The sequence below is a fragment of the Erythrolamprus reginae genome, chromosome 2 (genome assembly GCF_031021105.1).
Source record: "Erythrolamprus reginae isolate rEryReg1 chromosome 2, rEryReg1.hap1, whole genome shotgun sequence".
NCBI classification, from domain to species: domain Eukaryota; kingdom Metazoa; phylum Chordata; class Lepidosauria; order Squamata; family Dipsadidae; genus Erythrolamprus; species Erythrolamprus reginae.
Genome location: NC_091951.1, coordinates 197,597,575 through 197,612,531, shown reverse-complemented (window position 1 = coordinate 197,612,531; position 14,957 = coordinate 197,597,575). Strand labels below are relative to the sequence as shown.

Sequence of the window (14,957 nt, the reverse complement as noted above, 5' to 3'; positions counted from 1 at the left end):
AACTGCAAGTAAATTGCATAATTCTTTTTATTTGCATGGTATGGATTAGACTTGAAAAAACTTTTGATGATTTGATCTTGTAAGATATGAACTTCTGATACAGCCCTATGTATGCATTTATTATTAAGTAGTATATATTATAAATATTTTTAGGTTAGGTATAAGTAAAATCTCTTTTCAATTGAGTTTGATTCCTGGTGATGTCATGGAGAGATCACTAAAGCCAAGGACTTAATCACGTAACCAGTTTGAGAATCTGGAAATTGGAGTGGGCATAAATTGAATAAACAAAGAAGCAAAATCCACAAGGATTCTATTTCATGTCCAAATCCTACTTTTTAAAAAGAGGTTTCACTTATTAATTCTAAACAATCCCCAAATCAAGCATCCATAAATGTCAGCATTCCAATATAATGAAGTACAACAATCTAAATCCAAATCCTTCACAAACCCCGAAACTCAGAAAATATAATCATCCTTACCCTTCATTCCTTCTGACTCTATTGTTACTATAAAAATTACTGCTGCTCATCTTCTCACAGCCCTCCATCTATCTAGCTCTCCAACAATTCGGTGCTTTCCAGATGTGCTAGATTTCAAATGTCACCCTCTAATGAGACTGGGGTTGAAATCCGACATCTGGAGGATAGCAGTGTGGGGAAGGTTAATCTAGTCCGTTTCCAGGATTTACAGGTTGAAAAGATAATTCATTGATAATCTTTCCGGGTCTGATATTTTGACACAAGCAAGGTAGGCTCATTTCGAATTGGCTGTGTGATATACAGAATCATCCGATCAGGATTGTCAGTGAATTGACCTATGCCAGCCCTTCAATGGCTTCACAACAGTACACATGGGTTTAAAAAAAACAACAACACTATCCACCATTTGCTTTAGAAGGGAGCTAAAAAATAGCATAAAACTTTTGTCAAACAGATTTCATTCCTGCTTCAAGGCCGAGTTCAGTGGATTATATCCGACTCACGAGGGAGGACACGCACCTGACATGGTATTCCTTTCTGAGCAACTGAGTAATGGTCTGAGACTAAGGGGCTTAGATGCGTTGCCTTTGTCATGGTCAGACCATTTCCTACTACGGCTTGACTTCCTGGCTCCAATCCTTCCCCGCAGGGAGGCGGAACCAATTAAGATGTTCCGCCCCAGACGCCTGATGGACCCTGAGGGCTTTCAGACGGCGCTTGGGGTTATACCAGAGGCACTTGTCCACAGTTCGGCAGAGTCTCTTGCGGAGGCCTGGAACAAGGCCGCAGCGGAGGCTCTTGACCGGATTGCGCCTTTGCGACCTCTCCAAGGCGCTAGACCCCGTAGAGCTCCATGGTTCAACGAGGAGCTCCGGGAGTTGAAACGCCAGAAGAGACGTCTAGAGAAGCGATGGAGGAAGAGTAGGTCTGAATCTGACCGAACACTTGTAAGAGCTTTTATTAAGACTTACAAAGTGGCGCTCAAGGCGGCAAGATGCGCGTACCATGCCGCCTTGATTGCATCAGCGGAATCCCGCCCGGCCGCTCTGTTTAGGGTGACCCGCTCCCTTCTTAATCAGGGGGGAGTTGGGGAGCCCTTACAGAGTAGTGCCGAGGAGTTTAACACGTTTTTCGCTGATAAAGTCGCTCGGATCCGAGCCGACCTCGACTCCAATTGTAAAACAGAGTCGACTGACAACGAGTCAGTCGAGGTGACTGGGGCACGTACTTGTCCACCTGTCTGGGAAGAGTTTGATCTGGTGACACCTGATGAAGTGGACAAGGCCATTGGAGCTGTGAGTTCTGCCACCTGTTTACTGGATCCGTGTCCCTCCTGGTTGGTTTCGGCCAGCAGGGAGGTGACACGGAGCTGGGCCCAGGAGATTACCAACGCTTCCTTGGGGAGGGGAGTTTTTCCATCACTCTATAAAGAAGCGCTTGTGCGCCCCCTCCTCAAGAAGCCCTCCCTGGACCCAGCCGTACTTAACAACTATCGTCCAGTCTCCAACCTTCCCTTTATGGGGAAGGTTGTCGAGAAGGTGGTGGCACTCCAGCTCCAGCGGTCCTTGGAAGAAGCCGATTATCTAGGTCCCCGGCAGTCGGGTTTCAGGCCCGGTTACAGCACGGAAACCGCTTTGGTCGCGTTGATGGATGATCTCTGGCGGGCCCGGGACAGGGGTTTATCCTCTGTCCTGGTGCTCCTTGACCTCTCAGCGGCTTTCGATACCATCGACCATGGTATCCTTCTGCACCGGCTGGAGGGGCTGGGGGTGGGAGGCACTGTTCTTCAGTGGTTCTCCTCCTACCTCTCTGGCCGGTCGCAGTCGGTGTTAGTGGGGGGCCAGAGGTCGACTCCTAGGTTTCTCCCTTGTGGGGTGCCTCAGGGGTCGGTCCTCTCCCCCCTGCTATTCAACATCTACATGAAACCGCTGGGCGAGATCATCCAAGGACATGGGGTGAGGTATCATCAATATGCGGATGATACCCAGCTTTACATCTCCACCCCATGCCCAGTCAACGAAGCGGTGGAAGTGATGTGCCGGTGCCTGGAGGCTGTTGGGGCCTGGATGGGTGTCAACAGACTCAAGCTCAACCCGGATAAGACGGAGTGGCTGTGGGTTCTGCCTCCCAAGGACAATCCCATCTGTCCGTCCATCACCCTGGGGGGGAATTGTTGACCCCCTCAGAGAGGGTCCGCAACTTGGGCGTCCTCCTCGATCCACAGCTCACATTAGAACAACATCTTTCAGCTGTGGCGAGGGGGGCGTTTGCCCAGGTTCGCCTGGTGCACCAGTTGCGGCCCTATCTGGACCGGGACTCATTGCTCACAGTCACTCATGCCCTCATCACCTCGAGGTTCGACTACTGTAATGCTCTCTACATGGGGCTACCTTTGAAAAGTGTTCGGAAACTTCAGATCGTGCAAAATGCAGCTGCGAGAGCAGTCATGGGCCTACCTAGGTATGCCCATGTTTCACCATCACTCCGCAGTCTGCATTGGCTGCCGATCAATTTCCGGTCACAATTCAAAGTGTTGGTTATGACCTTTAAAGCCCTTCATGGCATTGGACCAGAATATCTCCGAGACCGCCTCCTGCCGCACGAATCCCAGCGACCGATTAGGTCCCACAGAGTGGGCCTTCTCCGGGTCCCGTCAACTAAACAATGTCGGTTGGCGGGCCCCAGGGGAAGAGCCTTCTCTGTGGCGGCCCCGGCCCTCTGGAACCAACTCCCCCCGGAGATTAGAACTGCCCCTACTCTTCCTGCCTTCCGTAAACTCCTTAAAACCCACCTTTGCCGTCAGGCATGGGGGAACTGAAACATCTCCCCCTGGGCACGTTTAATTTATGCATGGTATGTCTGTGTGTATGACTGTTAGTATATGGGTTTTTTAAATATTTAAATATTTTAAATTTGTCTGATTGCTTATGATTTGTTTTTACATGTTGTGAGCCGCCCCGAGTCTTCGGAGAGGGGCGGCATACAAATCTAAGTAATAAATAAATAAAATAAATATATCAAGCACACATCTTTTGCTTTTGTCTTCCTTGCTTTTATTTTCATTTTTAAAATATTCCATTTTGCAGGCTCTATTTATTATGTATATCTCTGCCCAGCAGCTTAGACCGAAGCTTCTGGCCACGTTGGATGTTATACTTTGCATGGTTTAAACAGAAAGGTAGTGTAGACGCATCAGCCTATTTGCCTCCTTGCTGCTGATTTTCAGCATGGAAAAAGGAAACTGGTGCATCCATTTTTCAGGGCAATGTTTTCTGATTGCTGGTGAAGATTTGAGGCAAATGCCTGGCTGGGGTTGCATGAATTAAAAAAAAACTAAGTTAATTGCTTGAATGGTCAATTGCTTCATTGGTCGCCAGACGCTTCATCTATTGGTTTTCCCCAGTCAATTGAACTTATTAACAAAGTACAAAGGGAAAGTGCATGGAAAATTAGAGGCAACTAACAAAGAGATCACAAAACACAGAATTACAGCAGAGCCATTAAATAAATGTTGAATTTAAGATAGTCGCTGCTCACTCATTCTTTGAATAAAGCCAAAAAAAGTGGTATGCCAGTTAAGCAGAAAACATATTTGTCCATATTTATCAAAATTGAGACATTTTGTTTTCTGGGCAAAAGAGGCCTTTTAAAAAAGATAGGCATAATTGTTCCAAACAAAAAGAACATTGGTTTTAAGAAGGACATTGAATTGAGTCTAGGCATTGTCTTAGGAAAGGAATTTTTCACTTTGAGACAGAAAGCTGGGACTGCCTCTTAAGATGGGACTTGCCACCCAGAGTTTTGATAGCAGGCATATGTTCAACTGAATAAATTGACAAGATTAAAATGTATTCTAAAATTCTGAAGTTGACTCTCATTAGGCACATCTAGAGCTTTTCCAATGGATTGTCAGTACACCCACAGTTTACGGAGCAAAATGTTAGAGTAAATTAAAAAATAAATCAGAATTCAGACTTATTTTAAAACAGAAGAGCAGAATTAAACCTTTAGATGTGACAAAATTTAGTTATCTTTCCTTCCCATTGAAACAAAGAAATAAACTAGCCTGGGAATTCTCATAAGGAGGCAAACATAAGAAAAGTCTTCTTTTCCATTTGCACACTGATTATTTGTCTCATTTGTCACAAATTTCTGTACTATTACCCATAGGGATGTATATTCTGTTTTATCACTCCATGGTTAAATTATTTATTTCAAAACTATTTCATCGTTTTGTGAAATGTTTTGGGAGTGTTCAACAGGATGACATGTACAGAAATATTTCTCATAACTAAATAACAGACTTCAAAGGTTTTATTTCAACTTCAATTTGTCTAGAAACAAATGAGAGGCTGCTGATAATGGAATCTTGCTGATAAATTACAACCAAAACATGTTTTCCATGGCTGCTTAGAGAATTGGCTGTTGGCTCTTATTTCTTCTGCCTGAACTCAGTTTTAGCTAGATGTAGAGCAACACCTGGTGTTATATATGAGCAGCATATTATTTCTTATATTGTTATCTTTACACCACTACAGCCAAAGACAGATGCTTCAGGAGGTTTCTGCCTCAGGCACAGAAAGAATTTGGCACATGTATATATATATATTTTTTTAAGTCTAACCCAGTCAACATAATTCTCTCTGGCCGTGACTGAAAATCCACTGAGAAGAGAGATAAATTAGATTTGTAATAAAGATTGATCACAATTTGGCTGCATGGGGCCTGAAGTGTCAAGCAGCCCTGGATCACCTCTACCAGTTGCTGGCTCCTCAGTAGTGCAAATGTGTGCCACAATATTAAGGCATGGTGAAGAATAAACCCCAGCAAAATTGATTGATTCTGGATTTTGTGTGTGTGTGTGTTCTCTCTGGTTTACGTGAGATACCATCTTGGATTCTTGTCAAGGTTGCCCTTCTCAGGACAGAGCTAGTGAGCAATTCACACAGATTCATCTTGTGCTCCACCTGATCCCATTCCTGAGAAGCTATGCTCATGGTTACTCATTCCTTGGCCATTTCCCAGTTGGATTACTGCAAGGCATTATATGTAGGAGTACCCTCGAAGATCGTCCAGAAGTTGGTGGAATACATAGTTTTGGGTACCCTACAGTTCAACCATATTACATCACTGCTTGGATAAGCTGTGCAGGCTTTCAGTTTATTTGCAGGGGTGATTGAAGGGGTTGGTAATTAGCTTTAAAGCCCTCAATGGCACAGGACCAGCTTATTTGTGAGATTCCCTCTCCCCGAGGGTATCTGTCTTTATTCCTAATTCAGGAAGCTGCACTAACTCCTGGTATCATTCCAAACCCATTTCAAAATGCTGCATATGTCCTATAAAGCTCTCTGTAGCTGAGGGCTAAGTTACTTGTGGGGCTACCCATCTCTGATTGTCTTGCTTGTCCCATTAAAGCCAGCAGGCACGTTCCAGGTCTACCCTGACTATTAGGCAAGTGTCATCTTGCGGGATCTATAAACCATGCCTTATTGATTGATTGATTGATTGATTGATTGATTGCATGTATATGCTGCTCACTCCAAATGGACTCTGAGCAGCTTCTATTTCATTATGCTCGCCCTATGGAACAGCATGTCCCCAGAGAGTTGGATGATCTTGGCATTGAAGAGTTACAAGTTCCATGGATTTTGGGATGGGAGATTACATGATCCCCATTATCTGGATTTGTTTAGTAACAATTTTACTGACTAGAAATGGAATTATTTTTCAACCCCAGATAGATGCTATGTTATTCCTACATTATTGGATATTTATTTAAATGCAGCTGTCTTGGGGTGGGGTTTTATCCTCTGTATTTATTTATATCTATTAATTTTTTATCCAGCTTTTATTACTTTATAAGTAACTCAAGGCAGTTAACACATCCAATGTTTCTCCCTCCTCCTATTTTCCTCACAACAGTAAACCTGTGAGGTGGTTCGGGCTGAGAGTGCGTGACTGGCCCAAAGTCACCCAGTTTGCTGCCATGTTTAAAGTGGAACTAGAACTCTCAGTCTCCTGGTATCTGGGCTGGCATCTTAACTACTATACCAAACTGGCACTCTAGGCTGTATGCTTCCTATAGTCGTTCTGGTGAGTTGGGCTGCTATTGCCTCTAAGATATAGGTATGTGTGTATATATAAATAAATAAATATATGAAAGGTTTCAACCATTTCCATACTCAGAGCAGGAATAAAATTGTGTCCCCCCGTGACCTCGAGATAGTCTCTTGCATGCCCATCTCTAAAAGAGAGGAAATGCAACATAGATACAGAAGGGAACATTTGCATAATGTAAATGGTAATTCATAGATGAGAATATAAATTCAGAAAGCAGAAAAAATACAGAAAAGCCAAAACCAAACAAAGCTAATTGTGTTTTCCAGAGGAAAATATCTAAACTGATATCAAAGTACTACTATATCAAATGGCCTTAGTACAAATTGAATAATTTAAAGAGAAATATAATATAGCTTCACACGGCAGAGGATATTAATTAAATGATTGGTTTGCCTCCTTTCCCTTATGCTCATGTGCTAATCCTTGATGGTCAACTTCAAACTTCAGCATTACACAAGCACAGTAGTTTATTCATTCAAGTCTAGTCAAAACAAACCAAGACAGTACAATGTGTAAACCAATACTAATTTTAATATATTAAAAATACTTTACTAGTAAGTGTGGTCATAGTATATGCAGAACTGAGAAAAAACAAACTTTGCAGCCAGAACTTATACAGGAAAAATCTATTAGCCTATTTCTTTCCTTGCTGAAAAAAAGTTGTAAATTAAAATTGAATGGGTTACCTGGCTTACAAGACTTACTTCAACAATATACAGTATAGGTCTTTATTCAGCATTAATTATGCCAATGTAGACATGAATTATTGAGTTACAAGTCACACCTTGAGGATTACTGGGTCACAGACATGATTGTCTTGAAATAGCTTATTTTTTATTTTGGAAGAAAAATAAGGATAAAAGAACCAAGAGGGGTGTTTCACTTAATATTTAATTTGTCTTGATCCAAAAAGGAAGCACCTGGTATTCAATAAAGAGGAAACAGTTCAATTTTTATTCCATGATCACACAACTCCCCACCCCTACAATTGACTTATTTAATTGTTTATTGCTATTGATCAGAACTCCAATCAAATAAAAAAGACGAGGGAATCCATGAAAGAATATGGAAAGAAAAGATAATTCTTTACTGTGCAAATATCTGGTTTAAGCGTATTACACATATATATTAATCTAAGGGACACATTAAACAGGTACATTATCAATTACCAACCTCAGTGAAAGAAGAATTAAAGACACCTTCCCATCCGTTAGCATTTGAATTACTGGCATAAAAAGGCATATTTTTATAGCCTTTTATAACATATTTTTAAATTCTACATGTGAAGGTACAGTATTTCAGATGAATATTTATTTTGATTGCCTTTCACTGCAACATAAGAAACAACTTCCAAAATGCCCCGAGTCCTCGGAGAGGGGGGACATACAAAGCTAATAAATTATTATTATTGTTATTGTTATTATTGTTATTGTTGTTATTGTTGTTGTTATTGTTGTTATTGTTGTTATTATTATTGTTGTTGTTATTATTATCTATTCAATATGCATCTTCAACCTTAAAGATGCTACTTCTGATCTATATATCTATATATATTTAGAAATAAGATTTTCTGATTTAGTGCTCATTCTGTTATATATATATATGTTTTCGTAAATTTTCACGGGTATATGTATGTAGATTGTTCTGAGTTCGGGTTTTGCCCTGTGTAATATTTTGCATGTTTATGCGACGTTTCGGTGAAATCACATCCACCATCAGCACGAAGCTTGGAAACTTCAGCCTGATGATGCAAAATATATATGGGCCAACAATTGTAACTTCCCCAAACCTTTCATTTCAAGCTACATGCATATTATCATCAAAATAATGGCGGGCAAATGAAAAGGAAAAAAGGAATTTGCAAAGTTTAGGAGAAGGCAAAATTTAATAGAAACTAGAAAAGTATTTGGGGATAGGGACCATAAGAAAGAGCATGTCTGAATCTGACTTGGAACATTTTCCTTGGCACACATCATTGCAGCTCTCATTTCTTTTTTATTGTGTTTGTACTACACAAATAAGCACATTCTGCTGTTAGCTTATGTATGGGTAACTTGAATAAATGAAATTTTTTGTTGTCTTTGATGGTAATTACTGGCAAATGAAACTTGCAGCAAGAATGCTCCACAATCTTTATTTCCCCCCTTTAACACAGTGAAAAAATAGTCTTAAAGCCAAGTGGGTTTATATTGCTGTGCTGTCCCTTCGGTGGCCAATTGCCAGCTTTCATTCAAACCTCCAAGTGTTTCTGAACATGTCCACGGCTATTGCTTAGTAAGGATCGTGTAATCTTAGATCGTTTTAGACGTTTGGAACTGTGATGCACATTTGACAGAGATGGATTAGGTAAGATTGTGGTAGGTGCACAAGAGCAAGTCTCGCGCGATCTGATGTGTTGATGGTCATAGTTTCCCAGAATTCCTAGCCAGCGTATCGTGACATGACAAGACATCAAGGCCAGGATATCTTCTCCCAAAGCATTTGAAGGAGGGCGCATTGAGGAAAGCTGGGTTAATCTACCCCTGCAGTTTAAAAGCGATGCACGGAGTACGCCTATAGGCTTTATCAAAAGAATAGCAAATCTCATTATTGCCACGTGCCTTCCTGAAACAAGAGAAGCAAGTCCCCAGTTGCCACATTCATCAAAAAAGCCTTTACTTTGGAAGGGAGAGGCATCAAGAGTGGCAGAGATGTGATGGCAAAGTTATTGCTATGGATAAGGTATAATTCTCAGGAGAAGCAACACCTTTCAAACTTTCCTCCTCTACCTGCTTATTAAAGGTAGGAGACCCCTCTTCTCTTTGGCATGACAATCATGCTCTCTGATTTCTTCATACACGTAAAGCCTATTTTTCCCACCACCACCATCCGAGTTAATTCAGAGTAAGTGAACCAAGCAGCAGCGAGCATAACTAAATAACAAAGGTTTTATCAGAATCAGCCTTGCAATTCCTTGGAGCTTCACTCTTCACAGATATTGTAACCGCGATATATTTCTCTTCCAATCTTTGGCAGATTTAATACACACCCAGACCCACAATGAGGGCAAAGGGAGGTGGCTTTTTTCCTCCTAACCAAGATCTGTTTTTCTCCCCACCAAGATCTGTTTTTCTCCCTGCATCCACAGCCTGATCATGCCTGCACTCAGACTGAAATTAAAAGTCATAAAGAAATGGAGATGGTTTGGGCTTTGTGAAAATAATCCTCTCTTGTGCAGTGTTATTCCTGTTTATTTAACAGCAAAATGCCGAGGTTTGCTGCGTAAGTAGAAACTCTCTGGCATAATTGTCCCAGAGATACCATTTCAATGGTCTCTGTACTCCCTTCCACATATTATTTGCTTCCAGATTGTTTATTTGAGAGTTACTGAGTGGGATATATTTTCCCCCAGACCTCATCAGTGCTTACAGAGGCAATCCAGTAGTGTTGTGCAGACTGTGATCCTGTTCAGACTTACCTAGGAGTAAAACCTTATTGAATAAAGCATAGGCTGACCAGATGTATTAACTCTGCGGGGCAATTTGCATTGCAAAAGAGCTACATGCAAAAGAGAAAGAGGTCTTTATCCCTGAAGGGTCAGGAATGATTGTAGAACAAAAGATGTCTTTACATAGTTCTTAAAGCAGAACTGTGGTTCACTTTGCAACAATCCTACCTACTTGTACACCCAGTCTAGAAGGAAGCTAATGTGAGCCACCCTGAGTCTACGGAGAGGGGCGGCATACAAATATAATCATAATAATCATAATAATCATAATAATCATAATAATCATAATAATCATAATAATCATAATAATCATAATAATCATAATAATCATAATAATCATAATAATCATAATAATCATAATAATCATAATAATCATAATAATCATAATAATCATAATAATCATAATAATCATAATAATCATAATAATCATAATAATCATAATAATCATAATAATCATAACAATCATAACAATCATAACAATCATAACAATCATAATAATCATAACAATCATAACAATCATAACAATCATAATAATAATAACATGGCACAGATGATCCACTGGAACTTGTGCCGGAACTACCATTTACCAGTGGCAAAGAACTGGTGGGATCATAAGCCCGAAAAAGTGGTTGAAAATGAGCAAGCAAAACTATTGTGGGACTTCCGACTTCAGACTGACCGAATTCTGAAGCATAACACACCAGACATTGTGATCGTGGAGAAAAAGAAAGTATGGATCATCGACATCGCAATCCCAGGAGACAGCAGAATTGAGGACAAGCAGCTAGAGAAATTAGTGAAATACGAAGATCTAAAAATCGAGCTGCAATGACTCTGGCATAAGCCCGTGAAAGTGGTCCCAGTGGTACTTGGCACGCTGGGCGCAGTGCCAAAGGATCTCAGCGGACATTTGAAAACCATTGGAATTGACAAAATCTCCATCTGTCAATTGCAAAAGGCCGCTTTACTGGGATCGGCAAACATAATTCGCCGCTACATCACGCAGTCCTAGGTGCTTGGGAAGCGCCCGACTGGTGATGAAATACGAAATCCAGCATAGTGATCTTGTTTGCTGTGTTGTACTGACATAATAAAAATAATAATAATATTGTTGTTGTTGCTATTATTATTATTATTATTATTATTATTATTATTATTATTATTATTATAATATTTCTACTGTAATGCCTACCTAGTTGAAACCCATTCCTGACCTCTGTTGTAATAACACCTTAACCAAATTGGCTCATTTTGGCAGGGACGATCTCTGGAGGCTTTTAAGAAGAGACTGGACAGCCACTTGCAGGGAGTCCCCAAACTTGGCAACCTTAAGATTTGTGGAGTTTAACTCCCAGAATTCTCCAGCTAGCTGTTCATGATCTTCCAGGTAAAGAATAAATAATCTTTCTAGGCATACTCTCCTGCCATCTATTCTGTCTCTTCTTGGTATCTGCTGTACCCTTGCACCCTTCACTGTGCACTAATATACTATGGATATAACATAGTTCGGAGCAAGACTTCCTTCTGTGGATTCATTAATGTCCACATGCATATTCACATATGAAGGGGAGGATGCTCATCAACAACAGTCTCCGAGTCTGCGTAGAGCGGCGGCATACAAATCTGATTAATAAATAAATAAATAAATAAATAAACAGGTTCCAAAGTTAAATTAATATTTTGCTTAAAGTCTCTAGTCCTCATGTTTCCCAAGAACAGTACTAACACAATGTGGGTATTTATTTTAAAAAGCTTTAAAAAAATAGAGAAAAAGCAATCATAATATTTGGTGCATTACTTCTCTAACCGTATGTAATATAAATTGGATATTAGCAAGTCAGTTTCCATAATTATTCCAAATTATACTTAAACAAGATTTACCACTGTAAATTAAAAAAAAAACATATACTTGATTGAAAAAGCATACAGAGGAAGAAACCTCTGTAATGGAAATTCAAAAAGTAGCAGACTGCTGATAGTACAAATTTTTAATTGGGAAAAAAGTACAAATAAAACAACAAATTTGTACTATCAGCAGTCTGCTACCTTTGGAATTTCCACTACAGAGGTTTCTTCCTCTGTATGCTTTTTCAATCAACTATATGTTTTTGGAATTTACAGTGGTAAATCTTGTTAAGTATAATTTTAGTACTTGAGACGCCCTACTGTTTATTCGGTAAGATTATGTAGCCTCTTTGATTAAGATGAAATAACACTGAAGTGGCTAACGATATGTTCAAGTTCAAAAGGATAATAATATATGCTACGACAATGTATACATATGTGTGAACCAGTGGTGGGTTGCAGCAGATCCAGACCAGTTTGCCTGAACCGATGGTGGGAATTTGCCTCTGCTGGCCACACCTCCAAACCGGTCCTCCGGTCACCACTCCATGAAAGCGGGGACATGACATAGATGCGAGTTGGTAGGGAAGGTAAATAGAACTCACCCCTGGTGTGAACCAAATAATGAGAAGGGTAGGAAGGATTGGAAAATGTGTTTGTGGTTGTGTGTTGGAGTGAAATCTCAAAAAAGGAAATGACAAACCACTTCCAAATTGCTGCCAAAGAAATCACAAGAATAGAATAGACTAGGATAGGATAGAATAGAATAGGATGGGATAGGATAGAATAGGATAGGATAGGATAGAATAGGATTGGATAGAATAGGATAGGATAGGATAGAATAGCATAGCATAGCATAGGAATAGGATAGGATAAGATAGGATAGGATAGGAATAGAATAGAATAGAATAGAATTCTTTATTGGCCAAGTGTGATTGGACACACAAGGAATTTGTCTTTGGTGCATATGCTCTCAGTGTACATGAAGTCTCCTGGAGGTGTGCTCAATTGGAAGAAGAATTTTACTTTTTGAAGGTAGGAAGAGAATTCCAGAATGGAAGGCTTGAATGAGGAAAAAACAAGTATTCACTTTCTCATACTTGAAATGTAGTTGTTAGTGGGGGAAATGGGAAGGGCTTGTGAGACCTCTGGAAAATTAAACTCACCCTTACATGGATTTGCATGCTGGCTAGGCAAGTCCAACTGTCACAACAGAATTACATTATGTTACATTGTGATGTCATCTAGATTGCCATGACAGAGTTGCTTTATGTTACATTGTGGTGTCATCTAGATTGGTTTGAACCTGAGGATCCCTGAGAAAGTGGGTAGCTTAGCTCCCCCATCATTGTATTGGATCCCTGTCCCAAACTAAATGGTAAAGACTTCCAGGAAAATGATGGGAGAGTGGATGTGGATGGAGATCGTTGCATTCTTTGGTAAGGAGATTATGTTATCTACCTTGAAATGAAAGTGGCATGTCTCCTCTTCAAAAAGCTATTACTTGACCTGATTATTCTGATCAAGTATTGGCCTGTAGATTTAGGGGAAGTAAGTTATTGAGAAAGTGGCAGGATTGCAGCTGCAGACTATACTTGCTGAAGGGTTCAAACCTTGACAACTCTAGTTGATGGCTATTGGTGGCATTAACTGGTATAAGCAAGATATCCTTTGGTTGACTTGCAAGATTTAGGGTTGGTGGACAGTCATTGCAGTCCATTGGATGGAGAAACAAGGTTTTAATTTATCCATGGCAAAATAGAGCAAATCTAGAAGCCTCTTGATTCTGGAAGAAATCCAAACTTTTTTTGAAAGGGTTTTGCTTCCCTGCTTAGGGAAGCCTAGTGTCATCCTCCTTACAGATAAGGGTCTGAAGGCCATTTGTAGCCTTGTCACCTCAGGTATGGGCTGCTGCAATTTATTCTACACAGACCATCCTTGAAGGTCAACAAGAAACTTCAGTGGTCTGGAGCTCCAGTACTAACAAGCATGGCTTGTTTCTCTTCTGTAACACTACTGAGGACTAGTAAAGGTAAATATAAAGGTTCCCCTCACACATATGTGCTAGTCGTTTCCAGCTCTAGGGGGCAGTGCTCATCTCCATTTCTAAGCCAAGAGCCAGTGTTGTCTGATGATGATTCCATGGTCGTGTGACCAGCATGACTATATGCTGAAGGTGTACAGAATGCTGTTACCTTCCCACTACTTATTTTTCTACCTGCAATTTTACCTGCTTTCGAACTGTTAGGTTGACAGAAGCTGGAAAAAGTAACGGTAGCCCACTCCATTAGCGGCACTAGGGATTCGAACCACTGAACTGCCAACCTTTTTGATCAACAAGCTCAGCGTCTCAGCCACTGAGCCACCGCATCCCCCATACTGAGGACTTGCACAAGTTGTCAATTAGCTTCCAGGTGCAATTCGAGGTTATCTTCTTCATAGGGGCTTTGGGGCTTAGGATCAGGGTATTTGCAAGATTGGCTACTCTAATACAAAATCTACCCACCTAGTGAGCTCCCAGATAAAGGGTCTATTCCAGTTTGCCAGGCTGAAAGAATGTCAACATCAGGGACCCCAGGGGTGAGCCTTCTTGATGAGTTTGACACTTGTCTATGGAGCAGCTTATCTCTAGAGATAAGGAAGGCCTCCTCTCTGATACTATTCTGAAGAGCAGTGAAAACAGGGCTTTTATACAGAAAGATGAAATATTGCTTTTTTAAAGAAGCGATGACATGGGGCTGAATGATTGAGTGTTTTGTTTTTTGGTGGGTTTTTTTGCTTGCTTGCTTATTGGTATATTCTACACTTTTATCCTTAATTAAACCGTAATTGCTTAGGTTTGGTAAACTATTCAAAATCAAAACATTGGATAGTATGGAAGCTTTTTAATAAACAATGCTCTCCATTTTAACTAAGCTCTATCTTGTGTCCAACAAAGAGCCTTTGGCGTTTAAAAGTATTTGGCTTATTATTTTTGTATCCCTATATCCAGCTTTGGGCATAGTTCCCTCTAAGCTGAGCAG

At 40.5% G+C, this 14,957-nt stretch overlaps 1 protein-coding gene across 1 annotated transcript in view; it reads right to left on the bottom strand.

Annotated features, from left to right (window-relative positions):
- The window catches only part of LOC139161647 (LIM homeobox transcription factor 1-alpha-like), a 119,947-nt gene that overhangs the window by 93,840 nt on the left and 11,150 nt on the right, over positions 1 to 14,957 (bottom strand). The window lies entirely within an intron of this gene.